Source organism: Papio anubis, chromosome 9 (genome assembly GCF_008728515.1).
Source record: "Papio anubis isolate 15944 chromosome 9, Panubis1.0, whole genome shotgun sequence".
Taxonomy (NCBI): domain Eukaryota; kingdom Metazoa; phylum Chordata; class Mammalia; order Primates; family Cercopithecidae; genus Papio; species Papio anubis.
The window spans coordinates 7,423,189-7,429,188 of record NC_044984.1 but is presented as its reverse complement, the minus strand read 5'-3'; the positions used below and the strand labels follow the sequence as shown (position 1 = coordinate 7,429,188).

The following is a 6,000-nucleotide window of genomic DNA, read 5'->3' as shown; positions in this document are numbered from 1 at the left end:
CTCTAGCGCCGCTGGGTTAGGGTCTCCCCAACCGAGCTGGTCTTGGCAGAAATGGTCTTGCTCTGTCATCCAAGCTGGGGCCTGGAGTGCAGTGGCTTGATTTTGCAACCTTCACCTCCTGGGCTGAAGCCGTCCTTCTGCCTCAGCCCCCGAGTAGCTGCAACTACAGCATGTGCCACCACACGCTCAGTTAATTTTTTGTAGACAGGTTCTCAGGCCGTATTGCACAGGATGGTCTCAAATTCCTAGGCTCAAGGGATCCGCCCACCTCTGCCTCCCAAAGTGCTGGGATTACAGGCCAGAGCCACCATTCCTGGCCAAAATTATTGAACAATATATTTCTGTGCCTTGTTCCTAAGTAGAACAAGAGTAAGAGTTTTTAATTCCACAAGTATTTGGTCTAATCTCACTAAAAGGACAGTGTCGTGTCAGGCACAGAGATATCTGGTGAAGGCGTTACTCTTAGTTAGAAAAATGAGTAGGTAGATTCATTTAAAATGTATTATGAGAATTTCTTCTTCTGTCAACTTATGTCATTGCCAGTAAATATTCATTTTAGAGTTCAAGCTTTTTTTTTTTTGCGGGGGGGGGGGGGGCGCAGTCTCACTCTGTGGCCCAGTCTGGAGTGCTGTGACGTGATCTCAGCTCACTGCAACCTCCGCCTCCTGGGTTCAAGCAATTCTCCTGCCTCAGCCTCCCAGGTAGCTGGGATTACAGGCACCTGCCCTCACACCTGGCTAATTTCGTGAGAAAGTGGTGCATCATATTCCCCAGGATATGTACAAAACCAAGAAGAAGAAGACTTCAGTTATTCTATGAATGTTAACCCATCTCAGGCACTTTGTTAGAAGATATGAAAACATGTGCAGAAACATGGCTGGAACCCTGGTTTAAAGCTCCAAACAAAGGGACATTTCAGATTGTGTACAAATCTCAAAATAACAGTCACATGAATAGAGAAGACATTATCAAAGAATTGGCAGGTATATGGTTTTCCGTAGGCGTTTAGTGATTTTCCATAGACGTTCAATGGTAAACACTTGTTCTTGGGTTTTTTTGGTTTTTTTTTTTGAGACAGAGTCTCGCTCTGTCCCCCAGGCTGGAGTGCAGTGGCGCGATTTCGACTCACTGCAAGCTCCACCTCCCGGGTTCACGCCATTCTCCTGCCTCAGCCTCCTGAGTAGCTGGTTCTACAGGCGCCACCACCACACCCGGCTAATTTTTTTTTTGCATTTTTAGTGGAGACGGGGTTTCACTGTGTTAGCCAGGATGGTCTCGATCTCCTGACCTCATGATCTGCTTGCCTTGGCCTCCCAAAGTGCTGGGATTACAGGTGTGAGCCACCACACCTGGCCACTTGTTCTTGTTTTTAAGGACTTTTTCTTTTTAAACATTTAAGGCTTACATTTTTGAGTGTAGGACAAATATATTAAAATGTTCTTAATATTAAATCTAACTGATTTCAATTTGTTGGATATGAGATTTGCTGGTAGTTGGATAAAATCTTTAACTGAGAATTGAATTTTCTTTGGAGAAAAGTACTTTATTAAATGTCTTAGGGTTTCATTTGTATTTATTTATTGCAAGGGTTCAGAGTATTTGAAGTCCACTTAGAAGAATGGATTAGTATATATCTTGTTTTAATGAGAAACAAGGATGAAAGATTTTTTGTATCTATCAAACTTAATGGTATCCTCCTCAGCTACATGGTTTTCTGTTTTTATTACAGGAATAGTGGGCACCCTTAACTCAGAAAATAAAGTACATCTCACCAATCCACAGTACACGGTGGTAGTAGAAATCATCAAAGCTGTGTGTTGCCTGAATGTTCTGAAAGATTACATGTTTGGAAAATACAATCTCCAGGAGGTGGTGAAGAGCCCTAAGGATCCATCAAAATTTAACCCAAAGCAGGGAAATGGGAAAGAAGCTAAATCAGAATCTGTTGACAAATCAGATCAAAAGAACCCAGCAGAAGGAAAAAACAACCAGCAGGTCATACCAGAGAATAACGAGGAGCTGGGGCAGACAAAACCGATGTCTGATCCACAGCGGGTAAATGAGGGCGGAGCCAAACGTGAACTTGCAAGTCAAGTCACAGAAGGATCCAAATCAAATGGAAATGACCTCTCCTAGGAAGTCATTTGGTGTTGGAGGTGGGTTTCTCAACTGGGGTTCTACAAGATGTTGCTGGGTTCCACCTAAAATTGTGACTAAAAATACTGGTTTTTATTTGTGTGCTGCATAATGCTGTTCTCACAGTAGCGAACAATGATTTTGTAGCCTATTAACAGTTGTGTGAGGGATCTTTCCGCCCCATATGGTAGTATGTATAGTCAGACCCATATGCTGCTTTTGCACAGAGAGGAGGATGGGAGGAGGGGAACGTTGGCCTCTCCTAGGCTCCTCTTCTGCGGTGCCAGCTGACTTCTGGGAGTAAACTGACTGTGAAGTAGAAAATCAGAGGGAAATTTTCATTCTAAGGAAGGAGTTTTTACACATCACAGCTCAGCTTTCCTCCTGCCACTTTGTTGTAAACATTGCAAAAATGTGGATCATATAAGTTAGAAGTGAATTGTTTAGTGAAGTTTGTGTACTATTGTGATTTTCTTGTTTGGTTATGTCTGTTTTTATATTTTATTAACATTTGTGTGTAACAAGCTGACAGTCCATTGCTACAATTTTGGAAGGCAAGATGTGAGAAAGAAGAGGCCCATTTTAGGCGTTTTAGGCATAGAGCTACAGACATTTCTGATAAGGTTGGTGATGAAGAATTTCAGTCTTCTGAGGATACTTCAGTATACGAGTGCAACAAGGGACACAAAGAAATTCTCTTTATTATGTCTTTATAAAGAAAGCTACTTCTCAAGCGTTTTATATGGACTTGGTCCAAGCTGTCCTATCCCATTGTGCATTTTCTGTGGCATGAAACTTACAAAACTGCAGTTGTAACTATAAATCACAGCCACTTGACCAGAAAGAATATTATTTTCAATGGCTTTTGGAACATCAAAACAGTAAGGCTTTTGTTCAAAAATCACATTCAGTCAAAAGGTTTAGGAAGCAAATTATTTTGTAGCAGAACGTAGAAAAGAAAAATTTGCATGGTTGGTGAGAATCTAATAATAAAATTAAAATGCTGGGGCATGATGTAGTACAAAATTGAAAAGACTTTATTCTCAATAAGTTGAATTACTGAAGATATCTCATATGATGCTAAAAAGGTTTTGTGTCATTAACTGAAAAGCAGCAGCTTCTCTATCCAGGTTGATGAGTCAACGGGTTTCACTAGTATTTGTCATGTTGTAGCATTTGTAAGATTTATAAATGATGAAATTCAAAGAAAACTTTCTCTATTGCTAGGAGCCTCCCGAGACAAAGGCCAATCTATAATGTTGTGTCATCCTATCTTATAACCAGAGTCTGTCATCGGTACTCCTGGTGCCCCGTTGGTGATTGTCTCCATGATAAGTTTGCCTCATTAACAATGACAAAAAAATCCAGACGTTGACGTTATAACACTGCTTTCTTCACAGAGATGCTGTTATCAAAAACTTGGAGATACAGTGAAGTTCTGAATAATACTTACCTGTATCAACGACCCATTTATTTAAAAATATTTTTTTAAAAACCCAAAACAAAAACCTGGACAAACAGCACACAAATCTGCACCATACACATCCAGTGGCTTTATTAGAGGAAGAGCTCTGTACAGGATATTTGAGTTCAAAGGTGAATTGCCAGAGTACTTACAAGAAAACAGTAAGCCAGCTTTTGCTGAGTGCTGTGCTTTAAAAATGAAGAATGGCTATAGAAACTAGCCCGTGTAGCAGATATTTTTCGTCACATGAACAAATGAACAAGTTTTTAAAAGGTTCTGGAGAAAAAAACTTTTTTTTTCCTCAAGTGACAAGAGTCTTAATTCTAAAAGGAAACTGACTTGCCACCTTGCCAGAGGAACTCTTGAAATGTTTTTGCAGCCACTTGGACTTCAGAATGAAGGGTACAACTCTCAAATCTTGCTATATAACCCACCTGGAGGAACCACAAAATCAAATTAAATAGAATTTTCTCTCCTTTTCCCAGCGCTAGTGTATGACTGGATGAGGAAAGCTTTATCTAAATTTGCTCAGCCTGAAATTTTGTCTCTGAAGGAAGAGAGTGAACTCAGCCCTAGTCAGACAGTTCTAGGTTTCTGTGAAATAGGAGTTTCTTCAACTTAAAGCTAACACTCACATACCATGAGGGTTCCCTGCAGGGGTTTCCTGAATTTGAAAGCTTTTTCAAGGACTATTCCTGGGTAACACAATTGAAAAAGGCTAGAAGAGACAGACACCAACAGAGTCTGTGAAGTAAACTGTCCAGATTAAGAATATTGAGGGGCTGTAAAGTTAGCTTATGGAAATGGACTTATTCTTAAATTTTAAAAAGTAGCAAAAATGTTAGGCTTCCCACACAGGTGGCTATGTTTATTTAATGGCTAGTGAACATAGGAATAAATTTGTACCCTCCTAGCTAGTGCTTTTGCTTGGTAAACCAGACTAGAAAGATTTGAGAGGGGCAAAGAGAATAGGCAGGACCTTCCTTCCATAGCTTTAGATTTTTAGAGTGTTAACTCTTAATAATGTTGTAGTTACCTTGAAAGGATTGATAAGAGGATTATTAAAAGTGTTTAGGTAAATAGGGAGGATAGGATTTTGGTGCCTTCTTCAGTAGACTTGCTCTAAGACAAAGATTCTTTTGATAGTACAAGACCAAAGGACTCAGAATAAAATTGGCCGTTTGCCTACAGAACATACAGCTCTGTGGAACTGAGTTGTTTTCACTTTGTGAAAGCTGCTACTCTGCGAAAAGATTTTGATTTTATAGTTTATTTTTAATTGGCTTTTATATTTATTTGTATTTGGTAAGGCTCGGTTGTTATACAAGCTGTTCTTTCCCAGCTATAAAATCCTCATTGAAAGACTTGTTTTCAGGTTTATCAACTATTTATTTTTACTGACATTTGAGCATGTTATTTGGTAAATGATGAGATTCCAGGGTAGGAATCGAGTGCCTTTTTGCCCCCCTTTAGTTTTTTCTTTCAAAAAATTATGTCAGTTTAAAAAAAAAACTGTAGTCTTGTGGTTTAGAAAATTTGCTTTGCTTTATAGAGGAAAGAATGTTAAGCTTTGTATTTTAATATGTGTTTCTCTAAGGTTAAACATGGTTTTCAAATGTTATTTTTACTTGTATTTTGCTTTTGGTATGGCCAAATATCAAGCTTGTTTTTCATAGTTTCTGATATTTTTAGAAAAATAAAAGTAAATTTGTTCCCTAAAGATTAGTATTCTGTACTTTTTCTTTCTTTTGGCCTCTTAGTAAATCTCTTGCTTTGTGTATATATATACACACATACACATTCAGATGTATATATATGTATATAGATGTACATATGTGTATATATACATTCAGATATATATACAGATATATACACATGTATATATACAGATATAGCTCAGTATTACAGTTAATGCAGATATATCTATAATATACATACGTATATATACACACATATATATGTGTCTATATATACAGTATACATGTATATATACAGATACATGTGTACTGTATATTTATATGTATCTGTATACACATGTATACTGTATACACAGTACATATATACTGTATATATAGATATATATACATTCAGATATTTTACAGTTAATTTGCTTCAAAATGAGGCACAAAAATACAGTACTTAATTTCATTAAGCTCACTAATTTTTTAATTATTTATACTCCTTATTTTAATGTCTTGAAGTTTGGTCTCATAAAGATGTTAAGCAGAAGAAATTGTCTTGAACATTTCTCTCAGGATATATCTTTATTTTGAATCAATCAGGCACAAGGTAAATGAAATACAGATTCATTGTGCACTTTCTTGTTCTAAGCAATCATTTGATTCCTGCTATTTTCAACACTACAAATCATCATCATTACCTTTGTCAGTTTGGTCATT

The 6,000-nt window shown here is 37.6% G+C and overlaps 1 pseudogene; it reads left to right on the top strand.

Annotated features, from left to right (window-relative positions):
* The first annotated feature begins 667 nt into the window (after nucleotides 1-667).
* The window catches only part of LOC101010634, a 9,760-nt pseudogene continuing 4,427 nt past the window's right edge, over nucleotides 668-6,000 (top strand).